The following is a 13,866-nucleotide window of genomic DNA, read 5'->3' as shown; positions in this document are numbered from 1 at the left end:
CCATCTATTTCGACCTAAGATATAGAAAACAAAATTATTTTAGATACTTCCAGAGCCAAAATTAAATAGTAAAGTCAAAATGCAAGGATAAACAAGGCGACATAAATATATTATGGCAAAGAAAGCTTCCTAGTCATAGCTTACAAAAGATATTTGTGAAACATTGCACACGACTCCACCTGGAACATCAAACTTACCGAGAAGAAGTGCCGCCAACATGCAGAGTGCTTCAAGAAGGTGGTGCTTCAAGGAGGTACTTCGAGGAGGTGCTTGGAGGAGGTGCTTCGAGGAGGTGGAACGAATGAGAGAGTTAGGGATTAGGGATTAGGGACTTCAAGTGAAACGCGGGACTTAAAATGAAACGCGGGACTTTCGTTTTCCAATTTGTATGTTTATAATGTCATTATTTTTTTTAAATAATATAAATTACTAATAGTCATATTAGTTTTTATTTGCTATAAATTTTCATTCTTTAATTTGTTTCTTAAGTTTAATTTTATAATTTTTATTTTAAAAAGTATTAATTAAGTTTTTATTTATTAAAATTTATTGAATTTGATTTATTTTAAAATTAAATTTACTCTTATTTTTTAAAAATAATTGAAGTTAAAAGGAAAAGAAATTTGATTAAATTAATATATTTTAAAAAATTAAAGACTCAATTGAGTATTTTCAAAATAAATTTAATATTTAAATAAGAAAATTAATTATTGAATCTTTTAAAAATAAGAGAACCAAATTTAACTTAAAAAATATTAAATAAATTATATAAATTGTTATATAATATAAGAAATATTTATAATTAATATAAATACGAATATAAATTATTAATTGTTATATTAGTTTTTATTTGTTAAAAAAATTCAATCTTTAATTTGTTTCTTACGTTTAATAAAGTAAAACTGAATTCATCTTTTCTTTATGTTTTCCATTAAATATGGTACACAAAAGTTAAAGCTATTCATTATTCTAAATTATATTTTAATTAAAAATAATTTTTTAGTAAATAAAAAGTATTATAATAAATAATTAAACTAAAAAAAATAAATTTTATAATGATTATTTTTTTTAATGATGTTAAATTAAATATTTTAATTATTTTATAAAAAAAAAATGTTTTACCTACGGAATTTATCTACGGAATTTTTTCCGTAGATAATTTCCAGTTATCTACGGAAATTTCCGTAGATAACTTATCTACGGAAATTTCCGTAGATAACTGGAAATTATCTACGGAAAAAATTCCGTAGATAATATTCCGTAGAAAATTAAATATTATCTACGGAAAATATTCCGTAGATAATATTCCGTAGATAATTAAATGTTATCTACGGAAAAATTTCCGTAGATAATATTCCGTAGATAATAACAATTTTTCTTGTAGTGAACGATGAATACAAATGAAGCAAACTTATGAGTTAGGCTCAAAGTATTGCAACGGTCATCTTCTCTAAGCTAGTATATAAGATGTTTCAAAGCAGAAGAAAGATAGAGATGCTAACTTTACATAGATACATTTGTATAAAAACTCACTCTTTGTAAATCTATTCTTTCTTGTAAACATTCATTGCTCTGTAGTTAGTTGTATAACGTCTTAGTGAGACAAACACAACTTCTATATAACCTTCATAACCATTGTTATAAGGTTGAGTTTGGAGAGACTTATTTGAAAAGAATATTTGTTCTTGAGCCTGGAGAGGCTTGACGGTAAAAGAATACTTAGTTGTTAAGCCTAGAGAGACTTGTTGTTAAAAGAATACTTGAGTAGTTATTTAAAAAGGCAAGTCAAATAATACGTATCATTGAATTTAACATTTTTTTTTATAATATTAATACAAAGTATCCATTTTTGAAACTAATTTTCATCAAAGATCATGGATGCATAATGTGGGTATTCCTCTTTGAACATAGTCTATTTTATATCTAAGATTACAATTCAAACCTTGAACATCTTGATTAAGGTGATTGGGTTTAACTTTTGTTGAGAACTTGTGTTATTTGGTGCAATGTTATCAAATAATACATTTTAAGTTGGTTAAAAAATCAAAATCAACTTAGAATATCAATTTTTATTTAATATTCATTTTGTTTTTGTATGATATGTATACAATAAGAAACACTCAAGTAAATTTATAGCTGTATAATTTACAAAATCAAGTAATATAATTAGTAATTCATCATAAACAATAAAAATAACATTGAAATTAAGCAAACTAATGAGTACTCTAAATTAATACTACTCTATTTTCATCTGTATATTTTATGTTGTGCGTAAATTATCTTGTATCTTTTATTCAATGTTAAAAGTTGCATCTCATCCCAAATGCTAAGCTGGCGCAGACAGAAAGAATTTCAAATCCTTTTAAAAGTTTTGACAGAACCATAATCACATACACAAACATCACAGTGGCACACTCATTCCTCCCATTTAAATTAAAAGAACCCAATTAATGAAAGAAAAATTTAGAGGAAACAAATACTAAATCAGAAGACAATAACGACCAACAGAATACAATATGATAATAGCCATCAAAATAAAAATTACAGACATAACATGACAGATGAAACAAATTTAACATTTGTATCAACGGGTGTAAAAGGAAGACATGCACTCAATCATATGCAGTGGGCATAGGATAGCGACACAAAGGACACGTGTGACTAGTTTGCAACCATTTGACAATACACTCTCGATGAAACACATGGTTGCATGGCATTGATAACACATCATCTTGATCATCACCCTCATCAACTTCAAACTTATCCATGCAAATATTGCACTTTTCGATTTTCAGGAACGATGAGTCTGTGAATGCTTTCAAGGACTGAATGGCTTCATCGGAGGCAGGAACCATAACCACACCTTGCTGCATGGACTCTTCTATTTCTATCATTGCATCTTCTTCATCATCTCTCTCTTCATATTGCACAACGTCTATGAAAATGTCCAAAGCCAATGAAAATTCTCGACACTTTGAATCCGTACAACTGTTGCTCTCAACTTCCAAGTCTCGTTGAACCTCAAAAACAATCCTTCGTTCTAATTGGATCAAACTTTCTGGGACGTAACCAGGCAAGGAACATATAACACTTAGTAGAAAACCATGATTGTTTTCTAAGAATCTTTCGCAGGTTATGGGTATTGAGGTTTGGGATGAGGTTGATCCTCTCATAAAACGTGGCGCTACATAATGTGCATAATGTCGAATAGTAACAGTGACATCAAATCTTAAGATATCTTTGTGTTTCATCTTCAATTGTTCTTTCGTTCTCATTAGAAAGTGAGAACTTATTCTTCCTGAGACATCAACCATGTTGAAGAATAATGAACGAAAAAAGAACAGAAGTTTTCAATATGAACAACTGAATCAATGGTCTATAGTGTATTTATTTTGTTACTGGAAGAAAAAGAAAACACGAATAAGTCCATATAAAAAAGGAAATAGATATAGATAGATATTGAATGATGGAGACAAGATTTTTTAAACTGTATTTATATCTTATATCAATAATATCTATCAACTTTTCCATTATTTAAATAAATTATTTAAGCTATCAAGAAAAAATATACCTTTACATCATTAAATTAAAATTTAATAATAATCAAAATATATTTATTATCTTTTAGACTTTTTTTTTTATTTTAATCTATATTTGTTTTTATTTTCTACCTAGATATTTGTGTATCTTATTTAAAATGTTAACTATCTTTTATTATTATTTGTATTAAAAGTTTGAATCATATAAATATAAATAAATAAGTAAATTATATTAAATACTTATTCTGTGAATTAATTCTAATCCTTAACTTTTCATTCAAACATATAATTTAATCTATTTTTAGAAAAAATATCTATTTAAAATCATCATATATATATATATATATATATATATATATATATATATATATATATATAAATACTATGTTTGTATATAAATTATATTTAAATTTATGATAAGTATATATTTTTAAATGTATAAATTATATATTTGATTTATGATAAATAATTTATATTATAGCATAAAATTATTTTTATTTATTGATAATTTATTTTTAAAATATTAAATTTTAATTTATAAATAATTATAATAAATAAAATTAAATTAAATATGAGGTTTGAAAGAACCTTTAAAAATCCTTTCTTGATAAAAAAAGTCTCTGAAAATGCTTTCTTACAAGATAGTCGTTTGTGTTTTAAATATAAGAACTAATTTTTATTTATATTTTTTCAATACTATTTTTTTGATTCATATAATTTTATATTTAATTTAATTTAAAATTTCAATCTTGATAACTGTACTTGATATTTTCTTTCACATAAATTAAATTTAAAATTACTGTAACTTTCATGTATTTAATTTAAAATTTTAAAATTAACTTATCATAACAAGATTTCACTAAAATATTTAGGGTTGATTAAGATTATAATATCCTTGAGATTTAATCTTCCACTAAAAAAAATACAACATCATACCGCAATTTTTTTTCACATAAATGGTTACTTGCAATGTTGCCATTCTTATTACAAATAAAAGATTAGAGGAAAAAAAATTCATATCTATGTCAACAAGATGGAATAGAATAAGTACGGATAATATATTTGCTACTTATCTTACTAGATAAATATTTATCTTATCCATTCTCTTATCTATATGAGTATCCGTTACTCAGATATTCATATTTTTTTTAATATTTACAGATATTTATAGATATTTATTTAAAAATAAAAATTAAAAAATATTTTAATAATAATTTTTTTATTAATTTTGATCATTTATTTAAAATAGTATATAATTTAAATTTTAAAATTTAAATTATTCAAATATTATAAACAATTTTATTAATCAAGAGTTGTGAATTTAAAAACTAAATTTATAATTATTAAAGTATCTCATTCTCATAAATTTAAATAAATTATATATAATAATGTAATTAAATATTGAAAAGTACTATAATACCCATGCAACCCATTAACACACATGTGTATAAAAAATACTAATATCTATTAATGTATGAGTATCTATTTACAATATATATTTTAACGAATTTTATTGGCGAATGAATTGTTGTGATATCATTCGTAAGTCAGAGGAGAATCATCAACTACACCACAATATTATGATTGTCATCCAAAATAAAAATTACTGATGAATATATATATATATATATATATATATATATATATATATATATATATATATATATATATATATATATATATATATATATATATATAAGGATGATTATAATTATACTGGTGTAATTTTTACTAAATATTACACCACTCAATAATTTTATATTAAATGTGAATTTTGTAAATCTAATTGTTAGATAGAAAGTTTATATCATTTTATATGTGTATATCAAATTTTGTTAAAATTAGACAACTTGAAAGTAATCAAAGTGTTCATATTTTAGTATATTTTGAAAAGAATATATTACGTCAATTTTGTCTTATAAGAATGAAATATCAAATCATCTTGGATTAATATAAAATTTTGTAAATATGATCTAAGAGATATGAACTTTCAATCTAATGGTTGAATTTACAAAAATTCACATTTAATATAAAGTTATTGAGCGATGTAATACTTAGTAAAAGTTACACCGGTGTAATTATAACCCCCTATATTCATTTCAAAATATACTAAAATATGAATACTTTGATTACCTTCAAGTTGTAGTCCAATTTTAACGAAATTTGATATACACATATAAAGTGATATGAACTTTCCATCTAACGGTTATATTTACAAAATTCACATTTAATATAAAATTATTGAGTAATATAATACTTAATAAAAGTTACACCGATATTATTATACTCCTCGCCTATATATATTTGTGAATATTTTGTTAATTGCAGATAAATTTGAAACGCCGTTAGTTACTGTGAGAGGAAGGATCAGCATTGACCGTTCATTGGAAAGCCGAATAGGTGTCAATTTTCGCGCCATCTTCAATGTTTGACGTTCATGCTCATGCACTTGAGTGTTTGAAAACTAAATTCGAGTGTTATCAAGAAAATATCTTTCCATAATTAATATTCAAAATATTTTGAAAAAATATTTAAATAAAACTCTTTATAATTTTAGATTTTTTTTTATATTCTGTATATTATTTGTGTATCTATTTAAAATGTTAAATCACTACTATAGACTGTATTATTTATATTGGTTCTACAAAATCATCTACATCGATTCTAAAACCAATGTAAAATAGAATGACTTAGAAAATGTATACAATTCTACATCGATTTCATAACCGATGTAGATTTGTGTAGAAATCTATATCAATTTTCTGAAGAACCAATGTAGATTTGTATAAATTTACATCGGTTCTTTAGAAAATCGATGTAGATTGGCTTTCTCAATCTGCCGTAACCGCACCATAATTACCATAATTAACTCCTTGCTGAATGCATTGAGATTGAATCACCGACTGAAATTTGGTGCAGCCTTTGCAGTAGGTGCAACCTAATAAACCTCAATTAAATCCACTCTTCCAAGTGTAGCAGTGTGATTCACTTGCTCAGCAATGAACTACCCAACTAAATTTGACAGTCTCATTATTTATTGTACAAACCACACGTCATGATGCCTTTTCCAGCAATGCACCACCTAGCTGAATCAAGATAGCACTAGCTACACAAGGCACCAGCTGAATAAGAGAAGTAAAATAGATTTTTTTTTTATGCAAATCACATAACAACGTATGCAAAACAAGTTGACAATTTTAACATGTGTGGACTATTGTTTGGTTTTCAGTTTGTCAATTTTTATGTGGGTATGATAGAAGTGGGCTTGGAAGTAGTAAATGAACACAAAACCTACGAATTGTTTAGAATATTGATGACCTTATTATCCATGGATAACACATTATAATTTTAAACCAAAAAAGGCTATTAATCTTCATTCATAAAATTAATGGACTACCCAAAATTATTACATGATGCTAAATAATATTTAATTAATTGTGAAAAATTTCAGTAACCGTTAAAAAAAATCTGAGAATTACTTTTGTTTCTTTTGATTAAAAAAATATTTTCTTATAATTCATAACCTTTTGGATTCCCTCTGTTCCTCTCATATTCAACATGTACAGGATCAGGTTTAATAGTAACTTAGTAGTTGCCAATGAGTCTGCAATATAGGGGCCATATCAAATTGAATATCTAACATAGAACTTTTAAATTCACTATGAAGACAATGAGAAAAACGTATCAAACCCACTAGGCATCATCCTACCAGTACATGGTAAAAGAGATACCTATCTCTACCTCTCACTAGGCTTAACCATTAATTTGACATGCCAAAAGAGATTTCACTGTGCCTTGTAAATTTTTTCTAGAAATTATGATTAAAACACCAAATTCAGCTTTTGAAAAAGATTTAAAAACTCAAAATGTTAGCAACCCAAAAACAAATTAAAGATCAAAGAAATACCTTATCAATTCTATTTATTACATAATTAAAGCAAGGGAAGTATTAATTCAAAATAATGATCTACTTAAAAGAAAATCATGTCCAAGAGAACATAGAAACCAATATTCAAACTTCTATTTTTATCCTTACTGTTGAACTTCTAATTAGATTGAAAAAAAAAATTTAAATATGAACTGCAGCAGGATTCACATAGGCAGAGGAACCAGCACCCATGACTTAGATTCAAAATAATATTTATCCTTATTTAAACTTGTATAATTAAAAAAGAAAGAATTATTAGAATTATTATATACTAGAGTATTATCATATTTAACAACTTTATTAGAATTATTATATACTAGATTATAGATGATTTTTATAGACATATTGCCAAGTACAGGCGCTATTGGACCAGTAAGCATGTTTCCATGAAGGTACCTAATTAAATGAAGAAATCACGTAACAAGAAAAATAAGGTAAGGATTCTTCCACAGTAAAAAGTTAGAATCAGTTTTCTAGGCCTTTGCATATGGCAATAGTTGATATAGCTGGCATGTGAACTATGATCTCAAGAACCGCAGCCACAATAGCAGCAGGAAAATATCGCAGCCTGCATCAAAACAGATAAAAGAAACATCATTGAAATTTCATAACAGATGGTGCAATGTCACGAGTCATGTATTTATAAGACTTTTTTATAGCCACAATTTTGTTTTGAAGTTCCCAAAATCTACCAATGCAGCTCACTCATTAGACTTTCCAAGAGGGTGTTTATCTAGAAAAACTCCATCATAATGTGGCTTTCGTTAGATATTTTGGCATTATATTTCACGAACTTTGTCCTTGAAAATTGTCACCAAATCACAAGCGCACACTAGCAATTCCTTTTGGTGTTGATGGATCGATAAAGATGGACTTATAAGCAATCATTTTTTCTCTCCATATAACACGAATATATCATCTTCAGAAAGAAACAAGATGCTTCCACTTTTTCCAAGTGTAGATATGTCCCTTAGACCATAACCACCACAAATGGATATCATGTACTCTGCAACATCTAATTTAAACATCTCTCTCAAAAATTCTTGGAAATATATGCTTATGTAATTATGCAGAGAAAAAAGAAAATAAAAAGGATGCTATAGAAAGCTACATGTAGTTAAGAAACTAGGAGGCATACATTAATCAAGCACATGACACATTCAATTCATTAAATGAACTAGGAGGTATATACCTGTTTGGAAGGATTACAGGCACAATCTGGTGAGTTAAGGATTTCATAATAAAACACAAAAAAGTTGAGAGCAAGCCTAAGCCTAATCAAGTGGGTGGGGGCTAGGTCAGCAAGAGTAATATCCTGCATCAAAGAGACAAAAATTTCAATTTCAGTAACACACTAGTAACCACTAAAATTCCATAAAAGTTGCATAAATAACAACCCACCTGAGCCGATTTGGAAGCAAACAAAGTACTATCTTCAGCCTTTTTCCTCTTTGCCCCAATCTTAAACTCAACAAAGTAAAATACTTTGGAGTCGGGAGTTATGGTAGAAGAGATGACACGCAGAAGGTAATAACCTTAAACATTGCCACTCCCATGCCCTATAACTTGACAGGCATAAGGTAATAACCTTAAACCCCTTGCAGATGCGGTGGTTGCTATTTGACACAGCATTGCCCAAAATAGGTTTAAGGAGGGACTCACCGTCGTCGTTATTGCTGAGGATGATCTTAATGACTTCCCTCTCCAGCTTTGCCTCCTCTCTCATCAGGCATGTGGAGAACGCGAGCAAGGATTTAGGAGAATGGGGTTTGGCAGCCGCATAGAGGAGAACAGAGAACATGAGATTTGGAAGAATGCAAAGGGTTTAGTCATGTGCGAGCAACACTACATCGGTCTCGATAAAAACTGGTATACAAGAATTCATATTTACATCGTTTCTCTTAATGACCAATGTAAATATGCTAATATTTAATATTTATTTACAAAAATGTCACCGTATTTTACTTTTACATCGTTTTTATGTTAACTGATGTAAAATTGGTGATGTAAAATAATACTTTTGTAGTAGTAATGTAACGATTCGCCATGGTTACCACACTGTGTGGAATCACTACTACTAATAGTGGAAGTTAAATTATTAGAATGTATAACATTAAGGGAAGAAACATAACATACATGTATATATAACATGAGTATATAAGTAAAACAACCAAATTGATATAAATATGATATATATAGATGTATACAGGCATCCCAAATAATCATACGTTCTAGTGCTGGTCAAGCACATCTGTACAAGGCATATCAGTAGTATCGTCATCAAAAGGGATCACAACGTCTGTCCACAACAACTCCTCAAAACCTAGCCCTAATATGCTCTCATAGAACATATGACCATTGTAGTCCAAACCACCATGGAACAGAAAGGGTAAGCAAAAGTTCGGAAACATGTACATGTAGAAAGCAAGTCTATAATATACAACATCATGTCATATGTCATACATGAAAGTTAACACACCTGAAGCAACCATGTATACCTCATCCAATGTCCCACAAAACATCAATAATCACTACAAGAAAATTACATATTAGCGAGGGACTATTCCCTCGCTATTTCTTCTCAAATCGCTCGCTAATCACATTTGCGACGGAATAGTGAAAGAATAGCGAGAGAACATTCCCTCGCTAAATACAGGTAGCTAATTAGCGAGGGATAAAATCCCTCGCTGATCTGTAGCAAATGGCGTCGCCAAACCCTCACTAAGTTCCTCACTAATTGTATTAAGGATCCTTATTGTGGACCTCGCTAATTTGTGATCAGGCTTCCCCATTATTCCCTCACTAAGGGCTTGCAAAAAATCCCTCTCTAATTTTTAGTTACTCCCTCGCTAATTTTTCCTCACAAAGCACTCTCCATTCCCTTGCTACATGTCTTCGCTATGTCCTCGCAATTCCCTCGCTGAATTTCCCTCGTAGATCCTTCTTTATTCCCTTGCTACTTTTCCCTAGCAATTGTCTAGCTATTCCCTCGCAATATTTCCCTAGCAATTGTCTAGCTATTCTCTCGCAATATTCCCCTAGCAATTGTTTCGCTATTCCCTCGCTATATTTCCCTAGCTATTCGCTCTTTATTCCCTCGCTAAGTATCCCTTGCAAACCTTTCTTTATTCCCTCGTTACATGTCCCTAGCTATTATATTGTTGTTCCCTCACTATTTTGTCCTTCACATGATATTCCTCTCTATTTCCTAACAGATCCCTTAATGTTATGTTTTGGTTATCATCGCTAATCCCTCGCTATTGTGTCGCAATTTGATTTTTATTATTCATATATTCGTCTTTACCTGCATTTTTATACTAAAACTATTATAATTGTTTAGTTGTGATATCAAAATTGTAGTACCTGTATTTTTCATATCAAATATATTATTGTGTCATCAACTTGCATCAAATAAAATAAAAATACTAAAGGCTAACTAAAACAATTATGAATTACCAACATAATCAAAATATTCAGTACCAACTAACATAATAAAAATACTCAATACCAACTAATATAATAAAATTCTTCAAGTGAGTTAACAATGCTAATGTAAATAAAAAAAACTAGAATTCAACATTTTCATTCTTGATTCTTTCCAAGTTTTTTGACTGATGATGCTGATGGTATCTTTAAGGCAGGTAATATCTCTTTCCTCAAAAATTGCATTTGTGCCTGCATTTGTTCCTGCATTTGTTGTTGCAAAAGTATACATGTGTTAGCCACCAGCCAAGATTTGTCATTATCAATTATATTATTTGTGGCATGAGAAATTAAAATAATAATATTTTTTACAATTATAAAGATTAAGAAAATAAATTTATTCACCAATAAAAGCTTTTTTTTTATTTTTTTTTTATATAGAAACTGTGTTTGTTTGATAATCTATTTGTATTTTGACGCTTTAAAGATCTATTTGTGTAAGTTTGAAAATCATCATGATTAAAAATATATTTAAAAAACCATTATAAACTATTTTTAAAATAAAATCAATTCATTATTATAATAATTATATTTAAAGATTGTCATATATATATATATATATATGTATATATATATATATATATATATATATTTCACTCGCAGTGGTTATAAGGTTTCTGTAAAAATAAAAAGCATTAGTTACAAGGTTCTAATTTTCTAAACAGTACTACTTGTTTGGTTTTTCCATTCACTTAAGACATATAAACATCCAAAATGAATGGTCAAATTAAACATATTCCCCTGCATGCAAGACTTTTTTATACATAATCAGCAATGCAAGCTCAATTATTTAAACTTTAGCTCACTAATTAATTCACAATGTTTTCTTGCTTAACACTTATTCTTTCTCAAGAACAACATTAAATGTAGTATATTATATACTTTTAATCTATGAGCCTATTTGACCATTACATGAAATCAACAAAAACTTCTTTTAATCTTAAAGAAATGTAACTCTTAAAATGGCACACCTGGACAGATTCTTCAACTTCTTCTAATTTTTTTTTTATATTTTAGTTTTTTTTTTTATGATATCCAACGAAAACATAAAAATGTAAAAATAGAAAATAAATCATAATATTCTAATCCCTAAAATAAATCCAAACACAATATCTATTTTTACATCATATCAATAAATCATTGTCGCAACCCGAAAATTTCCGATCTCGCGACATATGGTTTAGACATTCTTTTAAAGATCTCATCAATTAAGGAATGCCCGGACACCAGACTAATCCTTAATTGATGGTTTTGAAAATAAGTTTTATGGAGTCGCCACCAATGTTTTACTCAAAACATTTTAAGAAAAGATTTTTAAAAGGTCCAATGATGGCCTTGATAACCAGAATTGGGTTCGGGGGTCGGTTACGTGTAGAGAAGGTATTAAGCACCCCTACAACGCCCTAAATCGGTACCCTATGATGAAGTTAATGTGATAAGAAATAATAAATTAAATATTAGATCCCCTTTTATTAATAACTATTTACATTCTTGAAATTTAAATTATACAATTGATCCTAAAATATCTACATGATTGCTTTTATTATAAACAATATTTATCAAAGATAAGAAATAAAAGAGAGAGAAGAAGATCGACTGAAATACCTCTTGAACGAGCTTTATTGAATCTTCAAATATGGAGATTTAGGTGCTTTGTGGCAACCATTCACACTACAATAAGCCTCACAAAACTCAAGAAATACAATAAGAGAGAAAGAAAGAAATTTCGAACTCTAACGAGTTTTGGACGAAATTTTGGAGGTCCTTAGAATTGTGGCCGAGATTTCTATTTATAGGCATCAGACGTGGGCCGGAACGGACCGTTCTGTATTTGGAATGGCCCGTTCTGTATTATTTTTGCATCCTAGAACGACCCGTTCTGAAATGAGAACGGTCTGTTCCGGAGTACAAATTTTAGGCCCTTTGATTGGTTTGGAACGGCCCGTTCTGGTCTGGAACGGCTCGTTCCAACTTACAATTGTAGGCCTTTTTAGGCGTCTCGGAAAATGTCCGTTCCAATTCAAAAACGGCTCGTTCTGATTTTGGAACAGCCCGTTCCGGGCCACTAAAAATAGTTGATTTAGGCTTTTGGGCCCTCTAATATCCTATCTTGTTGATTGTATGCCTCCGAACGAAATTGGGAGTCTACAATCATAATATTACGTATAAAATAAATAATAAAATGATATTCTTAAATAAATAAATAAATAAAATAGAAAACCAACCGGAGGAGGACGACCACCGCAAACTGCACGGAGAAATCGCAAACTGCAAATCGCAAGGAGAAACCAGAAACTGCAAATCGCACGAAGAAATCGCAAACTGCAAACCGCACGGAAAAACACTCTTTAGCTAAATGTGTTTAAACACTGACAAAATAAATAATAAACTGCACGGAGAATAGGAAAGGATTTCGGTGTCTGTGCTGAGGCTGCGGAGGCTGTTTAGGGATTTAGGGATTTCACGTTTTGAATTACAGTATGTCATTCGTTTAGGGATTTAGGGATTTACAGTATGTTTATAATATACTTTTTACAAATAATATAAATTATTATATAATGTCAGATATTTTTTTACATAATATAAATAGAAATATAAATTATTAATAGTTATATTAGTTTTCATTTGCTAAAAAATTATTTTCATTCTTTAATTTGTTTCTTAAGTTTAATTTTATAATTTTTATTTTAAAAAGTATTAATCTTATTTTTATTGATTAAAATGTATTTGATTTGATTTATTTTAAAATTAAATTTACTCTTATTTTTTGAAAATATTTGAAGTTAAAAGGAAAAAAATTTGATTAAATTAATCTTATTTAAATATTTATAATTAACAAAATACATTAACTACATCTATTAACTACTATTTTAATACTCATATATTATCTTTAATATATGTAATTAATATTATATA

General features: G+C 28.3%; 1 long non-coding RNA gene across 1 annotated transcript; it reads right to left on the bottom strand.

Moving 5' to 3' along the window:
- Positions 1-10,939: 10,939 nt before the first annotated feature.
- Positions 10,940-13,459, bottom strand: LOC114915945 (uncharacterized). The gene is made up of 3 exons (XR_003804215.2): positions 13,176-13,459; positions 12,556-13,095; positions 10,940-11,154 (listed from the first exon to the last, which is right to left on the bottom strand). It is a non-coding gene; the product is annotated as an uncharacterized LOC114915945 (long non-coding RNA).
- Between the last annotated feature and the right edge of the window lie 407 nt (positions 13,460-13,866).

Source organism: Cajanus cajan, chromosome 3 (assembly GCF_000230855.2).
Source record: "Cajanus cajan strain Asha chromosome 3, NIPB_CcT2T_4, whole genome shotgun sequence".
In the NCBI taxonomy this organism is placed as follows: domain Eukaryota; kingdom Viridiplantae; phylum Streptophyta; class Magnoliopsida; order Fabales; family Fabaceae; genus Cajanus; species Cajanus cajan.
This window is presented reverse-complemented; position numbering and strand designations above follow the sequence as displayed.